Source organism: Bidens hawaiensis, unplaced genomic scaffold, assembly GCF_021521415.1.
Source record: "Bidens hawaiensis isolate Kalapana, Puna unplaced genomic scaffold, B.hawaiensis_p1.1 tig00029260_1, whole genome shotgun sequence".
NCBI lineage: Eukaryota > Viridiplantae > Streptophyta > Magnoliopsida > Asterales > Asteraceae > Bidens > Bidens hawaiensis.
The window spans coordinates 131,326-151,389 of record NW_027494815.1 but is presented as its reverse complement, the minus strand read 5'-3'; positions in this window follow the sequence as shown (position 1 = coordinate 151,389).

Genomic DNA, 20,064 nt, shown 5'->3' with positions numbered 1-20,064 from the left:
ACAAGTTTTAATTAGTTTGAAAGATCCGAATTACATTCCCGAATTGGTTAAAACATAAACGAAAAATCCAAGATGTTACAGAGCCGAACAACTGAAAGTAGGAATGATACATGCATCCGATGTAGTTTTAATAATACGTTAATATGTTTGTAACACATTTATGTCCGATTAGGTTATCTAAGAAGACTCCAATTCAAACATATTTATTAACAATCCAAGGCTGATGGATTCCATCCTTAATGTTGTCGACTCAAATTCAAATTTCAAAACATATCTACTAGCAGCAGTATGTGTGAATCGTAATTAAGTATTAGTATCGTTCAATAAATCGATTATGGTTGTATGTTGAATTTTATTTGATTACGGTTGTATAAAGGTTTAATATGGTTTTATTTATTTATTTATTTACTTATTTATTTATTTATGATCTTGTTAGAGGTGAATAAATTTTTATTATAACTTGTTAAACTCAAAACCCGACCTGAGTTTACCTGATCCATGTAACTCGAAACCCAAAAAACCCGAACTTATATGGGTTGGTTCTTGTGTCAATTTGCTTTGAGCTTAAACTCTAACAACCCAAAGAACACCCTTAGCTTGAAAGACTATACTACCAAAAAGAAATAAGTTGAAGAATATCGTCACAAAGTCCCTCTTTCTTGATTCCTTTCAATTATAAGAGAGTGTCATTTCTTATTCTTTAAGTAATCCACCAAGTGATAAATAATCGATCCCGCTAAATCAATTTTAGAAGGCACCGGATGAACGAGACAAGCTATAATAGAGGAAGGAGCTCGGTCCATCATCAACACAAGTCCCAACCAAGCAACAAGTTTACTCAAGATCCCAAGGATAAAATGGCAACTACCAAAAAATGTGATTACTCGACTCATGCCAAAGAGTGCAAACTGAACAAAGGACATCATAATTTCTATCAACGTCACAACTGGTAGGAAGACGATTCAGTAACACCCTCAAAGCACAAATGTTTATCTTTCTTGAAATATGATTGTACCAATTAGTCGAATGAGTGGTCACCGATAAAACATACTCCTAGATCGAGCTTCTCGTTTCCTTAACAGATAATCCCACCACCCCATTACATTCCCAACGCCAACAATTTCATCTTTGAGATGTAACTATATTATTATACATTATTATTTTTGTTATTGTTTATGTATGTATGTATGTATGTATGTATGTATATATGCATTATATACAGGAGTTGAATCTAATACAGAGGAGATTCTCTGTGAAAGGAAGAAAATGCGTGGCTCGTGAATTGTTTTTTCAAGATCGGGTTCGGCTCACTTATTATTTATTAATTAATTTATATACATGTTTAATAATTTTTATATATGTTGAGAAAAAGCTTAAATGATTGTGAAGTGTGAAGTTATAATACATATAACAGCAAAGGAGATAGACTAAAAACATACACAAGGCTTAGTAAGACTCGATAAGCCTAAACGAGCCTCCTATACAAGGCTTGAGCTTGGGCTCAATAACTAAACGAGCATTATTTGAGGTTCGGGCTCGAGCTCGAGCTCGAAAAAGCTCAACTTGTTTGGAGTTTTTCATCAATCCAAGCTCAAGTAGTTCACGAGTGGCTCAACTCGTTTCGAGTTTTTTATTGATCTAAGCTCAAGTAACTCGCGAGCGACTATGGTCGTTTATTTCGAGCTTTTTATTGATTCAATTTCAACTAGCTCACAAGCGGCTCGACTTGTTTCGAGCTTTTTATCAATCTAAGCTTAAGTAGCTTACAAGCAACTCGACTTGAGCTTAAAAAAGCAAACCTCGGATCGTTTAGAGTTTTTTTTTATTTTTTATTTTTTAGTTATGAATAATTGTTTAAAACTTTTAGTTTATGGAACCGCCTAAATTGAGTTTCCCTCCACTTTACACCAAAAAATTTTGATTCCCCTCCAACCTAAACCTGATTTCATCCCAAAACAATTAACCCCCCCCCCCCCCCCCCCCCCCCCCCCACCACTTTCTCTTAACCTCTGATCTCTCTCACATGTCGATCTTTCTCTCTGTTTTCTCATGAACGAATGCTTCAAAGGAAATTCTTCAACCAATTTCTTTTACTAAATATAGGTGACTAAGGCTTGTAGTTTTGATGTATATCTAATTAACATCTATGGTCTTGATTTTTTAAGTTAGTTGAGATGATTTGCTTTATCCTTTATGCTTTGTTCTATCATGCATACCAAGTGTTTGATAAATTGTCTAAGTGAGTTTTCATGTATCATGTAGAGTTATTTATTTATTTTGCTTATAATGGATAAGTTTTGCATATTTTGCAAACGTAGATAAAATGTAAAGTTGTTATTTATTTATTTTTTTTAGTTTGTAAATTCTAAATTAGTGGCTTATTTTCAGCTCTCATTTCCACGACCTCCGTATATGACATATTACCTTTTATTTACTTCCTTTTTAGATAGCTATTTTTATGGAGTTGATTTTGTATTTTGGTATTATATAATGGCTGTAGCATTACATTGAATGTGAAATGAATGGAAATAAACCATCTTTGAAATGGCATCAGAGCAGGTTTTTTAAACTGTTCGACAAACCCTAAAAAAATTTTTCCTACCATCCGCCAACCATGCCTAACACAGAGGCAGTTGCCTTTCAAGCCAACACCGCTCCAAAACGAGAAGGCTTTTGCAGGTCTCTAAACAGCAAACCGAATCACAAAATTGTTGAATCTGAATCAGGTGCAAGTCCCGTTCCAACTTTGAATATGGAACAATACCATACACTTCTGAACCATCTTGCAGGAAAGGAAGACATATCCGACATGCCAGCCAATGATGAACCGCAACCGGTAGCCAACATGGCGGGTAATGTAGACCAAGATAATGAATGGGTTATTGATTCGGGTTGTACCGAACACATAACGCATCAAGCCGAATGGCTAGAAGGTAAAGTAGTTTCTAAACATGAATACCCGGTTATGATACCAAATGGCGACAAGATACCCGTAAAAGGTAGAGGGAATTGTCAACTGCCAAATGGAACCACAATAAAAGGGGTTTTATACGTTCCAAAATTTAAATGCAATCTCTTGTCCGTCAACCATTTGTCAAGAGACCTTCAAAGTTCAATAACTTTTTATCTAGAGTTTTGTTTCATGCAAGACATTCGGACGAGGGAATTAATTGGAGTGGGTAAATGCAAGAGAGGGATATATCGGATCAAGATAGTGAATAATGAAAGAAAGGCTATGATGTCGACGGTGGATGTATGGCACAAAAGGTTATGGCATACTTCTAGTGAGAAGCTTTCCTATTTTAATTTTCTTAAGAACGTTTCCTTTAAAATAGTTGATTGTGACTCGTGTGCAAAGGCGAAGCACACGCGTCTACCTTTTCCTATTAGTTCCATAAAAACTCAAGAATGTTTTGAATTGTTGCATTGTGACATATGGGGAAAGTATAGAACACATTCACTATCGGGGGAAAGTTATTTTTTAACTATTGTGGACGACTATAGTCGCGCAGTATGGATTTTTCTCCTAAAACATAAGTTTGAGGCTTCAGACAAGTTAATTTATTTTTTCAAAATGGTAAGGACAATTTGGAAAATTGATTAAAAGAATTTATTGTGACAACGGTGGAAAATTTGTCTCAAATCGAATGCAAGACTTTTATAATGAGCAAGGTGTTCTTCTTGAAACCACTTGCCCACACACACTCCAACAAAATGGTGTTGTTGAACGCAAGCATAGGCACCTTCTCGAAACTGCAAGGGCTCTTAGATTTGAGGCAAATTTGCCAAAAAGATTTTGGGGAGAATGTGTAATGACGGCTGCCTACATAATCAATCGTCTTCCGTCCAAAACCATTGACAACAAAACACCATTTGAAAATGTTTACAAACGAAAACCCGAATATGAGCACATGAGAGTTTTTGGGTGCTTGGCCTATTACCGAAATACCGACACAAAGGGGGATAAATTCAAGTTATAGGGGAGGCCCGCGGTGTTTTTGGGTTACCCACCAGGAACAAAGGGATACAAACTTTATGACATTGAACACAACAAAATTGAATTGTCAAGAGATGTTCAATTCGTTGAGGATGTACTTCCTTATCGAAACGCTAAACCCATCGACAAGCAAGAGAACGAAAAATTGTTTAGTTTCCCTCCATGGTATTATGACAATGTTGATAACCCCACTCACATGGCTGAGCAAAATATAGGCTCAAATGTTGATGAAATTATTAATGTCAACAGTGAAGTCCGAACTATAGGCTCAACTATCGAGCCTACAACAGCTAAAGCCCAAACCAAGCTACAACATGTACGCAATATTGGGCCAAGTGCTGAAAATGAGGTCCATAAACACAATATCAATAATGAAAGCATTGTTACTAGTCATGATCAGGTCCATTACCAGCCTATTAACAATAATGGATCTCAAGAAGATGGGCCCACTCCTGAAATTGAAGTCCAAGACCAGCACTCTGATAATAATATTACTTATGAAACCATCGAACCCATGAGACAACAAAGAACCAGAAGCCAACCTAAGTGATATGAGGATTTCATCGTTAATCTACCACCATCCGTTGATCAAGCTTTGCCCACGTCCAATCAAACTCCCTCGTCAGGTAAGGCATACCCTATAGCACACTATATCTCTTATGAAAAGTTTACTAAAACTCATAAAGCCTTTTTAGCGGCCATCAGTTTAAAAGATGAGCCAAAAATTATCAAACAAGCCATGCAGGATGAACATTGGAGAAAAGCTATGGAAAGGGAAATACGAGCCTTGGAGAAAAATGGAACATGGACCCTTGAGGAATTACCGAAAGGCAAACGAGCTATAGAATCAAAACGGGTCTATAAAGTAAAATACAAAGCCAAGGTGAGATCGAACGATACAAAGCAAGGCTCGTAGAAAAAGGGTTCACTCAAATGGAAGGGGTTGATTTTCATGATACGTTTGCTCCAATCGCCAAACTTGTTACGGTTCGGGCTCTTCTTGCCGCCGCCGTTAAAAAGAAGTGGCCTATCCATCAACTAGACGTCAACAACGCCTTTTTGCATGGAGATCTTCATGAAGAAGTCTACATGAAAATTCCTCAAGGGTTCGATAAAGGAAGGGACAACAAAGTTTGCCGGTTAAGAAAGTCGTTGTACGGCTTGAAACAAGCCTCCCGAAATTGGTACAAAAAATTCACTTCGGCCCTCTTGGTACTCAATTTCAAACATTCAAAGGCAGATCACTCTCTTTTCATTTGCAAAGAAGGAAACTCATTCGTTGCCGTGTTGATTTATGTTGACGATGTTATCATTGTTGGCAATAACCCCTCAAAAATTCATGCCATGAAAGGCTACCTCAATGAGAAATTTAGCATTAAAGATCTTGGGAACGTAAAATATTTCCTAGGCATTGAGGTGGCTCGAACAAACGAGGGATTAGTTCTTAGCCAACGGAAATACACTCTTGACATCCTAAAGGATTGTGGTGTTCTAGGGTCATGACCTAGTGCTTTTCCCATGGAACAAAATCTAAAGTTGGGAAAAGATGATGAAGAAGCTCAAGTGGACGCTAGTCAATATAGGCGTCTCGTGGGAAGGTTAATTTATTTACAAGCAACGCGGCCTGATATCGTTTACTCTGTAAATGTTCTAAGCCAATTCGTCTCCGACCCACGTCAAAGTCACATGGAGGCAGCTACAAGAGTCCTAAGGTACTTAAAAATGACCCCGGGACAAGGAATTTTGTTGCCAAAGGAAGGTGGAACACCCTCACCACATATAGTGACTCTGATTGGCTTGGATGCCCTTACTCGAGAAGATCAAGAACTGGTTACTTGCTCCTCTTTGGGGGAGCCCCCATCTCGTGGAAATCAAAAAAGCAATCTGTTGTGTCTCGTTCCTCGGCGGAGGCTGAATACCATGCCATGGCGACTACAGTTAGTGAGGTTTTATGGTTACGTTGGCTCTTGAAAGAACTTGGATTACCACAAGATCAACCAACCCCCTCTTTTGTGACAATCAAGCCGCAAGACATATTGCCACAACCCGGTTTACCATGAACGCACAAAACACGTTGAAATGGATTGTTTCTTCGTTCGCGAATGAGTAGATTCAAAAGAGATTCACCAAGACAATTGATACAAAACACCAAATAGCTGATTTATTTACCAAGGCCCTCAGTTCTCAACAGTTGCAACACCTTCTGGGCAAGTTAGGCGTTCGTGACTTGCACGCTCCAACTTGAGAGGGAGTCTAAATTAGTGGCTTATTTTCAGCTCTCATTTCCACGACCTCCATATATGACATATTACCTTTTATTTACTTCCTTTTTAGATAGCTATTTTTATGGAGTTGATTTTGTATTTTGGTATTATATAATGGCTGTAGCATTACATTGAATGTGAAATGAATGGAAATAAACCATCTTTGAAATAAATCGTATGGTTGTATGCCTAAAAATCGGCGCTAGGTCATCAGTTTAACCAGATTTATTAAAACGGCCAAACTATTTGTTGCAAATGTAAATCTGGATTGTGGTAACATATACCTTAAATTGCCAATTATATTAAGTGGTTTGTTAATGTGGTATCCTATCTGAATCATTAAAATAATCTCACTTTTTGATTTTTTTTATCATTTTCTTGTAGTTTTCTGTGTACAAAGAACCAACTTTCAGTATTCCGGAATTCTGCGGATAAAGTCTGAAATTTTGAACAATAAAATACATGTTCTGACCTAGGTCACATCAAATTGTTTCATTTTCTTAATTTTTCAGTGGTTTAATATTTTGTGGTGGTTTGAATTTTGAAAACGCGCTTTGGTAGGATGGTGTTGATTATGCGAAGCTTTGGAGATCCCTGGAGGTGCTTAATTGAGAACTACGGGGAGGTTACTTATTTAGCCAAAGTGATTACATATCATTAGTAATAATTATGCATTAACCTTAACGTTTTAAACTGTGCTCTTTCAGGTTACATTTGAAAAGAACTGGTTTAGATTGTATGTATGGTAATGCGTATCATATTATGCAACCTTTGTTAAATCTAATATCCTATAGTTATTTTCCAAGTCATCATTCTCTCTTGGTTCACTGTAGATAGTACCTGTCTGTGCATTTGGACACACCAGAGTGCTTTTATAGGAAACCTGAGGATGATAAGCTGTGCATATTTTTCTGTGGGTTATTCATGCATGTGTATCAATGTGTTAAGATGAGAGTTTATTTTAAACCATATCCATAATAAAATGAAAACATGTAACTTATATTATTATAGATTTAATGTTCATGATTGCTTATTTAAACAACTAATTATGCTACTGCTTATTTATTTTTTTTTTTGTTTTTTTGACATATGCAGGATTTATTTAGGCTTAAAGTTTTTAGCAATAACCGTTTCAAGATGATGACTGCTTTCTATTTGCAAGTCAGTAGCATAACTGGTAAGTTTTTTTTTTCTTTTCCATTTTTTAAGCTGTCATATTTACAGATTCTTAGTCTAATGTAGCATAACCTTAACCTTAAACATGTTCATCAATGATGCTAATATTTCAGGTATAATTTTAATATGCAGCTCAAAATTAGTTATCCCCAAAATACCCGTGTAGTAACAAACTTTGAAAGCGAAATTTTTAAACTTCAATATGTAACTTTGACTTAGAATTTAAATTTCAACTTTTGACTACATCTTGAGTTAGCAGACGGAAAATTTTAATCACCAACTTATGTTTTAATCACCAACTTTGTTGTAACAAACCATGCAATGATGCAAATTCAGTTTATTTTCTTCAAAATTATGAACATTTTTGTGAACTGTTTTTTAATTTAACTTTAAGTGACTATATTTAAGCTACAATGTGGAAGTTAATACCCTATATGCCCCCGAAAACATGAAATATAATATGTGATCTGCACTTATATAGTTAAATTATGATGTCATCTGGTCAAACGATCTGACTTGTTGACCAATTAACCATTAAAAAGAGTGGTTTGATGCCCGATTTGGTTTAGAAAACATTGGGTATGATTATTAATCATATATATTTTGTTTTGTTAATTATTATATATGTTTTAACAAATTTTTAGGTACAAGTAGTTTGGGCCTTGATGGAAGAACAATTGAAAAATGAACGGATAGCAAGAGAAGACTTCGAACAACAAATGAAACAAATGGAAAACAAGTGTATGGAAGATGAGGAAAGGATACACAATTCAAGATTAGTGCCATATTGTGAACCTTATAAATTTAAGTTATCGTATTTGCGGTTGATTTGTAAAACATGTTTTGTATTATATATAAGTTTTTTTACATTTTTAGCACAACAGAATCTTGATTATTGTGTTTTTTTTAATTCATTTTTGGATTATGCAGGAAAAAAAATTAAGCTAAAAAAAAAATATTAATATGCATAGGAAATGCGTAAGAAAACAAAAATAAATGTTTTAATTATTTGTGTTGAAGATGCGTTGGAAACTCCCAAAGACATTATATTAATATGCGTAGGAAATGAGTAGAAAAGTGAAAATCAAAGTTTTTGTTATTTGAGTTAGAAATGTGTTGGAAACTCCAACGACATATTTTTGTAGGTAATATGTTGGAAAGTGTGTTGGAATTACGTAAAAAAATATTTCTCACGGAGCTTTTTCCCACGTACCCATATTTGTTGGAAATGTGTTGGAAAAGATGATTTCCTACACATTTCCAACGAAAAGTGACGTAGGAAGTTGACCATTTTTCTAGTAGTGTATATTGATCGGCAAAACACATAATATCATTCTTTTTCTTCTTTTATTAAGAGCGTTCAAAACTACCCCCAATACTCGAGTGAGCATTCCTAAGACGAGATGTGTATATACCGATCACTTAAGAACACCGTTAACAAGGACATCCACCATTGTAGAGAAAACCATCTTCAATCAGGTTTCAAGTCTAAGACATTAGATCTCAAGTCTTGTACCTCATACAAAATCTAATCGCAATTTTTAAGATGTTAATATATCTTATTAATTAAAACACGCTTTCTTATTCTCAGCCAAAAAAATTTTTTCTTACACTTGGTAGCAAGCGATTGTAATATTAATAATGTTGATCATAGCTCCAAGTCTCTTAACATCTAATGTTATCCGAGTATCCGACTACCATTTTACAACTTGTAAATTAAACTAACTAGTGGTAAAAACCGGTGCGCTATGATGGATCAGCTTTGAAAAAAATTATATCAAAACTAGATATAGGAAATGTAAAAACAAAAATGCTTTTTCCTTTATTTATAGTTTAGGTGTCCAAATCTCAAGTTATTTAACAAAGAAAAATAATAATTGCTCGTACTAACAACCACATAAAATATGTAAGACAAAATAAATAAACATATAAATAAATATATGGCCGTTTTATGACCCTATAATTTCTACTACTTAAAACAAAAATGTCACTACATAAACAAGCACGTGTATAAATATATTCCTAAACGGCTGGTATTGTTAAAAATGCGACCAAGAACGTATTTGAAGAAAATTAAAAATATATATTTTCCTCACTCAAATTAAGTAGTCATTAAAACCAATAACCTAGCTCGCCAAAACCTCACCAAATAACGTTTCCCTTCTCAAATTATTTAACAAAGAAAAAACTTAAAAACAAAAATAAATAAATAAATAAATAAATAAGTGTTCATATTAACAAGACATATATATACACACACATATAAAATGAAAAAATGCAATCACTACTCCCCGAAAATATAACATTTTATGCCCCGTATGTGTGCGGCCCCGAATGTTTCTACTACTTGTAACAAAAACTTCACTATATAAACAAGCCATTGCACAAATATATTCCTGAGCGGCTTGTATTATTGAAAAGAGGACTATAAAGGGAGGATAGCAAAGCTACCCATGGATTCCTTATCCGACCCGTGGATTGTCAAAAGACATCCGCCACCCACGGATCTCTTATCCAACCCGCGGATCGTCAAAGACATCCGCGCGAGGAACACGTGGACTTGCAAAGACGTCCACAATTCAAAACATGTTTCGCAGATCTCCAGTTGTAACCCGCGGATCACCAACAAGCATCCGCGGAAGGAATCCACATGCAACACAAGGGATTCATCACACACATGATTCCCACGTGATATGAAAGAGCAGTTGCAACAAACTATTTCTAGAAGATTACCTCAATACCCCCTGATAGCGACATCGACCAATGGAAAAGAGACACCTGGACACGTAATGGCCACCCCACGACGTGCACAGATAATGGCTACACCATAAACGGGTCCAGGCTGTCACATCCAATAAAGGCCCGACACGTGTCCATTCAGGTAGAGAGGGAATAACTCGATAGTGACAACTCCACCAATCACCTTCCCTACACCTCCGGCTATAAATACGAAGATCATCTCTTCAAGGTATTCATTCACACTCTCAACCCTTACGCAATATACCGGTACTCATATTATTTCTGATTAAGATACAGTACTGATTCTCACGCCGGAGGGTGGTTACGGGAAGACCCCCCACTCTGTCCTTCCCGTAACGAGACTCAACGGTGTTTTGTTTTGCAGGCACTAGCTTGGATCTGTTCTCATAGCACTTCAGAATACTCACATCTGGGGAAATACTTGATCGGACCATCCAGTTCGATCTGGTGTTTCTTCATTGGCGCCATCCGGTTTTAGCTAGATCCACGGTTTTTTACGGTTTTTTCGATTCACTGTGATCTGAAGATGAGTCAGAACCAACAGCCATCTGCAGCTCCGGCAAGGTCCTGTTGTACTGAAATTCTGAACGATCTAGTCCATGAAGGACAGGTGTCGGACGATCTTCGCCAGAGTACTAGAACTCCGAGTTTCGAATATAGAACTGGAAAAGTTCCAAGGTTTGAAGACTTTGCACCTTGTATGAACACCAAACCCCGGTCCGGGAAGACCGGGCCGGAGAGTTCCTGAGGCACAAAGTCACTAAGATTCAACGGACCACTCAAACTCCGGCTCTGGAAGACGGAGCCGGAGAATTTCCCAAATTCGACGGGGACAAAACGAGAACTTATCAGGCCAGGTCTGGTAAAAACATTCTCACCCCTGAAGAGTGGTATCAACAAGAGAAACAGCGGCTAAAAGAAGAGTATTAGCGAAGAGTAAGGCGAGATCAAGTACAAGCCAGAGCACTGACGTACGACTCACCGCCTCCGTCTCCGCCGCCAGCACCCCAGCGCGCTCAAGACCTTGAGTTGGAAGACAACTCTCGGTCAGCCGGTCGGTCACTCGCAAAAAGCCGCGAAAGAAGTTACCACACTCAGCGTACTCTATCTCATAGAACCCCACGAGATACTCTGCAGAAAGAAACGTTTCAAGAAGATTACGCAAGTGACGGCAGCCGGGACTATGGTAGGGAGACGACTAGCCACCCCAAGCTGTTAGTAAAGCATGCTGAATACTTCAGCGATGCAGAAGAAGACTTCACCAAACCATACTGCCCCGCGGCATTCACGGAAAAGTCAAAGTTCATTCCGCGAATAGCCACCGCTCCTTTCCCAACAAACATCAAAATCCCGAGTAATTTGGGAAAATACAATGGGATGACTGATCCAAGCGATCATTTGCTGAACTTCACAGTGAAAGAGCTTGTACAGATCTAGATCTTGATAACAACGATACACATGTTGATTCTTATACGATTAGGCTTGCATACACATGTGTATGTAGTGTGTATGTTGAGTGAACAATACGGCAGAGTAACGAGAGAGAAAATGGCAAAATATTAGAACTGTTACATTAATGATAAGTTACAGGGTATTTATAGGGGATGACCACATTCGTTAATTTAACACTTAACGAATGTGTCATTCGTTACAGATACTTTAACGAATAAACATACTTATTCGTTATACTTTAAAAGATAGCAAATGGCCCTCATTCGTTAATCTAGGTTAACGAATGAGCTTACAATTAGACGAATGTGTTACATTCATTACGGGGTAAAGAATGTAATTTACATTAGAGCGAATGGCCTATTTAGCCATATTTACATTAAGACCCCTATACTTTAGACTTATTACATTAATGCCCTGATAAAGACCGAGACGTACAAAACATGTATCAACAAACTCCCCCTCGTCTCGAGCTCTTTATCTACTTTAACACTGGAACATCTTCGTCTTTCAGTCAACGCAGCTATGAATCTTGTATGCATAACAGACTTTAACAACCTTCTGAAACTGCATAGCAAGTTCATAATCTCTTACATTAGCAAATTTGATCTGACTTGTAAATAACGCATCGTTGTCAGACTCAGATAGGTTGACTAGCCACATCAGATCAATAACACTATTGTCTTCGTGTTAGAACCGTAACCATAAACAATCACCGCTTCACCTGTAATATTGTCGTAGTACCAATAATTGAACGAGGTGAAAAGACTCTGAGGAAATATCTTCATGGGAACCCTCTTCATAGTCTTCGGCGGCTTGACTTGTAAAATTAACTTCCTCCAGCCAGTGCGAGTATCAATCTCATCAATGTACTTATGAGTTGGCACCTGAGGCTTGAAAAACTTGAAACCAAAACGGGTTTCATGTAATAACTGCTTATAGAACCAACTAGCCCACTTATCGTCCCCACGATTCACAAACGGTCGATTGGCTAGGGTTCTCACATCCCATCTGGGCATAGATAAGACATCGTGTGGGCGTTTGAAATAATAAATACCATGCTCCCACTTCACGATATATACCTTAAGCTCAGAATCATACTGCCATGCTACCATGTCACCTCTCACATCTTTAGCTGGCTTGTACTTCTTCATTTGGTATGCGGATGCTCGATCCCTTGCTAATTTGACTTCCTCTTGTTCATGATAATGAAAGGTCTCGATCATCTTGTTCATCTTCTTTACGTTATGCTCGAACATACCATCCAAAGCACGTTTGCGCTTTTTATCAGTAGTGGATACATGACTTGATTCAACAGCTTTAAACTTATTCTTTTCTTCTTGTAACCGACGTTCTGCTGCATTAAAATGTTCAGTCATAAAGAATGGAATACCCGAGTCATTGTTATTATTTGTGTAAAACTCCGGATATTCTTCAGCAGTAACATCTTCCACTTCCACTTCTTCAAAATCAGGTACATTCCCGTGAGGAATACCTGTATCAGTATTATCTTCCATCTCCACATCTACGTTCTTACCCAATTCCTCAATCTCATCATCATTTAGATCCAAAAGCAAGGCAATTTGTTCTTTCGTTAAAGAATGATCAACAAATTCTCCTTCTTCGATCTCATCAGCATTCACCATACTGTATACAATCCCATCCATTCTTACAAACAGAAGCATGTTAGCCGGAATAACATCTATTGGCTTGGCTCTCGTGTAATATTTATATGAAACAATCTGTAGATTACTAGCTTCAGACCCACCACCAACACTCGCATCAGTCTTATTACCCGCTGACGGTGTGGAACTTCCGCCCGGTTGCTGATCTACCCCACCCCCTGCATCATCCTGATCGTCTTCATTATTCTTCAACTTCTTTAATGCATCTTCTTTGCATGTCAGTTGAAGAATAACCTCATCCTGCTTATCTAATCTCTCCCCCTGAGCAGCAATCAGGGCTCGAAGTTCCCTATTATCACGTTGAGCCGATAGAAGATGCCTCAGCAAATTCCGTTGCGCTAGCTCATTTGCAACTCTGTCTACTTGCAATTGAGTGTGCTGTAAATGTAACAGATTCATCATGTGAAACCATTGAGCATGAGGAGCCATGTGATAGAAATTAGGATGCACTGGTTGCATTGGACCCTGAGGACGATTGAATGACATAAAAGAATGCTCAGGCTTCGGCAACGGTGTTGGAGTAACAGGAGTAGTTGGCTATGGTGTAGGCATCTGTGCCAATACAGTATGTAATATGTCTCCAAAATGAGGATCAGGCCTCACAGTAGTAGCCAAAGTCAAAGTTGGAGGCATTGGAGACGTATGCATCTGCACAGGTGTTGGAGAACGAGGAAAATCTGTCATTGTAGTAGGAGTAGGAGATCGTGGAATCTGTGGAACTGGAACTTGAGAAGCAGTAGAAGAAATAATAGGAGTAGAAACAGCAGTAGAATGCACAAACAGCTGACTCGGTATCTCAATACCCAAACCCCTTCTAACTCGTTGTTTCTTAAGTTTCTCCCCATTTTCCGTCATCGGTTCTTTACCTTTACGCTTACGTTTCTGTTCATAACTTAACTCAGCTTGTGGTCTTGGACCACCATCACCACCATCACCACCTTCACGTTCTGAATCGGAATCGTCATGAGCCCAACGATCATTAGGTGGCGCGACATAATCAATATTCGCTAGATGACTAATCAAACGTTTAAACTTTGGTCGATTTGCCAAACTCTGACCTCTGTACGATCTCAAACGTCGCATCATCTCTTCATTCATATGATCGAGCTTCATCACGTCTGCTTGATCTTTTTCCAAGTCAGGTACCAGATCATTTATCATCATTTGTAAAAATCTAGGATACATTAAGAACTTATGTCTGCTGGTGATGTTTTCTTTCAAATGATAATAAACCAATTCTGAGAAATTGAATGGTTTATTAAGAACAAGGGCAACAAACGCAGATTGAAGCATCGCTTGGCACTCGTCAAATCCACCCTTACGTCCACCAAGACAATGAATCAATACGTGAAGCAGATACTTGTATTGTTCACACAAGTTCGCTTTGTTGTACACAGATCTGCCCAAATCACCATTATACTTTACACGGCCAAATAATCCTCTGATCAATGCTCTATCAAACTCACATCTATCATCAACTGTGTCATTAAATCCTAGTGAGTCTCTGATCACGCCAATATCAATCATCACCCGTTTTTCTTGAATAACCACTTCTATCTGATTATCTTCTTCATTGAACGTAGCAGTATTCCAGAACTCTTGTATTATCTTCTGATAAACAACTGTACGGGTAGAAATGGCCTTGTAGATTCTCGAGCGAATTAGAAAACTAATCATTCCCCCGAATATCGGAGAATCTTCAAAGTTTGCCTCAAGATAGGCACAAATATTATGGCTCTTGTTCCATGACAGCATGACAGGAGCTTGAACAGGTTCAGCTTGAATTTTAGGCTGTAGCTCAGGATTATTTTCTGGTTGTTGCTCGGGAACTGGATGTTGAAAGATCTCTTCTGCCATATTCTGTTTAAAAAAAATCAGCAAACTGTTTAAATACATCATACTGATTTAACGAATGATCATCTCATTCGTTACTTTATACGAATGAGACATTCGTTATACAATTAATGTTTTACATTCGTTACAATGAACGAATCATACTTATACGTGAAGTCATTCGTTATTGTAATGAATCAATGTGTATTACTTTAACGAATCAACTCTGATTCGTTACACTTATTCGTTATCAAATACACTGTCCATTCGCTATCTTAGAGAAACAGATAGTCTTTCGTTAACAATTTAACGAATCTGACCTGATCATTCGTTACAAAGGTAACGAATGTAAATTAAATTTTCATTTGACTATCAGGGGTCAAAAATTAAATTAATTTTGACTATTCAAAGTCAAAAACGATGAATATCAACGAATATCAGTTAGTTTCCTAACAATTTTCACATTTAAATCCAATGACATTGGTCTGAAATCAGTTTTATATCTTAATCAATGATCATCGGAACTAATTGTCATCAATATATGAGTTTTAACAGTGTGCAACTGTTCGGTTCATAACCAGTTAGAACATCACTCAATTAACACATAAAAACCCGATAAAACTCCATAAAACTCATATCATTGAGATCGCCAATACCTGTATAACACGAATATGTTAATCAATTACGATAATAAGCAGGTATGAAATCTTGGAAAAATTTTGCAATAGTTCGTCTAGGGTGATAGTGAAATAGGAAAATGGCGAATGAAATGGCATTCGTCAAACATTGGGATTTTAACCCAATAATTTCACAACGCCCGAGGTCATTCGTTCAAAATTTGAACTAACGAATGACCTCATTCGTTAAATTAATAATCCTGATTCGTTAAACTTTTCAACGAATAAGATTCTCATTCGTTAAAAATTTTAACGAATCTTATTTTACCTTCTCTTATTCGTTAACATTTTAACGAATAAAGAAGTTATTCGTTAATCTTTAACGAATGATACATTATACATTCTATTCGTTAAATGTTTAAACGAATGACCTCCATTCATTATGCACAACGGAAGCGAATGTCTTTATAACGAATGAGAAACTCATTCGCTATGTTTAAATAACGAATGGCTTTACATTCGTTAAACATTTTAACGAATCACCCAATTTTCCTTAGCGAATGAGATACAAATCTCTTTTAAGAAATTAAATAATATTAAAGCCAATTAGGGTTTTAACAATGAATTAAATAATCAATTAAATCCAATTTTTAGGGTTTAATCGCATATATTTAAAATACCTAATCAACCAAGGATCGGTAATACTTAATGTAAACGGATTTTTACGTTAAAAATACAACTGATACCAGTTGTAAATACGTTAAGCACGATTAACTTAAAACTTTTTGGGGATCAATCTTTTTCTTTTTCCTTTGAATTTATTCGCTAGCTTGGTAAATCTAAACTTGTAAAGAAAGAAAAAAATCTTTTTGGATTTTCGAAATTTTCAAATAACAAATAACGAAAAACAATAAACGACTACACTATTAAAGCAGTACATATTTTTATGAGTTAAGCAGGGAATCATATTGACGAAAATATCACTGAGTAACACTTCAATTTTGATGATTATTATACGCGTAACCCAACGATGATTGCAGATATAATTGTCCTCTTAAACTTTTCACAGACTTGTCGGAAACTTTACGATATGCTTTAATTTGGTTCAATTAGGCACGAAACCATATGTGGATCCCATCATTCAGATATAACATTTCTATCTCTTATACAGTGAATATCACATGTACGTTTTTTTCTTTTGATTTTCCAAATTTTGATTAACTGTGACTCATACAAAAATAATAAAAAGAAAATAAAGCAGAAGGTTAAAATTTTCCCTTAAGGTCGGTATGAATACACGCAAATAAGGTTCCATTTCAACAAAATAAAAAGATAAAAATAAGTTAAAGTTGCATAAAATCTTAACCCTCAATTCGGATAATCCCGTATTATCGCGCGGAGAAAGTCCAAGATTTTATACGAAACACCAAGAAAAAAATAAAGCAGAATACCCAAATATTAACCCTCAGGTCGGATAATCTTATCGCGCAGGAGAGGATCCAATATTTGAATAAAAATAAAGAAAAAAATAAAGTTGAATTTCTTTGCAAACTAAAATAAAAACAAAGTAGAATTTTCTTCAAAAATGAAAGCTTGCACACACAGTAATCATTTTGACTTTTGACTTTTCTTTAAATCAGATATAGTATCAATCTTTCAAGATGTAATTCCACTAGGTTCAGCATTCATTATCTTTATATCTTATCAGTTCCTATATAGTCTGTCAAGCCTATCTTTGCATATCATATTGCTGGCCTTACGGTAATTTTTAATCTAGTTTATTCATGTACTAGATCAATCCCGTCAATATACTATCATTTTCCCTTTTTGCTTCAAAACTCATTTTGAGGAGCATTTTTCACTGTTTTTGTATTTTTTTCAATATTTAAATGTTTTTGGAGTTTTTAATTTTCTCTGTACAAACAGAAACCACAATATTTTGGATTTTATATTTTTCTCCCCCTAAAAACAACAAAAATCGAAAAGAAAACAAGAAATAAAATGATTTAACCAAGCTTTTGAATATCCTTTAAAGATTTAAACCATTTATACCTAGCAGATATTGAAAACGTGTTTTGTCAAATGCCTTAGTATAAAGGTTTGCCCTTTGAAAATCCGTATGAATTTTATCAATTGATATTAATTTCTTTTCAAAACAATCACGTATAAAGTGATAACGAATTTTAATATGTTTGGTTTTCGAATGGTGAACCGGATTTTTGGTGATTGAAATTGCAGTAGAATTATCAATATAAATGGGAGTAGTAAGAAACTTCAAACTGTAATCCCGCAAGTGTTGCTGGATCCAGAGAACCTGTGAGCAGTAAATCGAGGCCGCCACATACTCCGCTTCGGCTGTTGAAGTTGAGACCGTTGTCTGCTTCTTACACTGCCAGGAAACAAGCCGGTTTCCTAGGAATTGACATCCCGCTGTTGTAGATTTGAGTTGATCTTGCATCCTCCATAGTCCGAATCAGTAAAGGCAGTGAGATCAAACATATCGTCCTTGGGGTACCATAACCCGATGTCAGGATTTCCCCTCAGATAATGTAAGATGCGCTTTACTGCCGCCAGGTGAGTCACTCGGGGACTCGATTGGTACCTAGCACACAAAAAAACAGCAAACATGATATCAGGTCGAGATGCAGTCAAATACATAAGTGATCCGATCATTGCTCGATATAGGGTTGGATCTACGATATCCTCCAATTCATCCGGTGATAAATTGTGACCCACGGGAAGTGGTGTTGAGGGAATTTTGCCATCGGATATCTTGAATCGGCTCAAGACATCGTTCACATATTTCGTCTGATGGATAAAGATCCCAGTGTCAGACTGGTGAACTTGCAAACCCAAAAAAAAACTTATCTCTCCCATCGAAATCATCTCAAATTTTGTCAGCATCGTCTTTTCAAAGTCTTTACATAAGCTGTCATTTGTCGAACTGAAAATAATATCGTCCACATAGATTTGGACGAGGAGCAGATCATCACCCATGTTCTTATAGAATAATGTACAATCCACAGTTCCTCTCTTGAACCCACTTTCAATTAGATGGTCAGCCAACGTGCTGTACCAGGCTCTCGGGGCCTGATGTAAACCATAAAGAGCCTTGTTTAACCGATAAACACGCTCGAAAAAGTCTGGATCCTCGAAACCAGGAGGCTGCTTCACGTACACTTCCTCATGAATAGCTCCATTCAAAAATGCCGATTTCACGTCCATTTGATAAACCTTAAAATTTTTGTAGGCTGCACAGGCAAGAAAAATTCGTATAGCCTCCAGTCGTGCTACCGGAGCATATACTTCAGTGTAATCTATGCCTTCTTGTTGATTGTATCCAAGTACAACCAATCGTGCTTTGTTTCTCATGATTACCCCGCGGTCGTCCTTTTTGCACTTAAAAACCCATTTAGTTGGAATCGCCTTTTTTACGCGATCGGGTTTATCGATTAAGTCCCATACACCCAGTCTTATAAACTGTTGCAACTCCTCCTGCATAGCTTCAACCTAAGATGGTTCCTTGAGTGCCATTGCAACACTAGTCGGTTCTATCTGTGATAAGAAGCAGGTGTATTGTGCGATACTGAGAATACCCGAAGAATGCAAATCCGCATAAGCACAAACTATCGAGTCCTTTGTAGGAGATACATTAAAATCAGCTTGATCATCACATAAATTAGCCAATTGGTGCCTTGTATGAACCCCGTCGTTCACATCACCAATTATCTGATCCTGTGGATGCTGTGAATGAATCCTTAAAGAAGGATTTGTAGGAACAGATACATTATCACCCAAATTGGTGATATTCTCCTTCGTTGTGTCTAAAGAGACAGTTATTGAATCATCACTAATTAGAATTGGCTCGGTAGTCTCTTGAGCTTCATCTACCATTACAGATGATGAATCCACATAATCAGCATCATCGGAAGATTCAGAAACATCATTCATCGTTTCTGATACATTAGGAGAGTCATTTACATCGACCGAAGAAAACCTTGGATTCGGAAGAGACTGATCTTCCAAATAAGATCTAATGAGGTCTTCAGGTACTTCATCGAATGTTGATGTAAACGAATTAAATAAGCAATCGTAATCAAACATCCAATCGGGACTAGTACCAGTTGGTGGAGTCGTATAACTTTGACAATCAACGTGATACCATTCTTCCACACAACCCGAAGAAATATTGAAAATCCGCTTCTTCGGAGAGTGGTATCCCAAGAAATAACCCTCAAAAGCTTTCTCATCGAACTTTCCAAAATCTTTCTTCAAAACAGTAC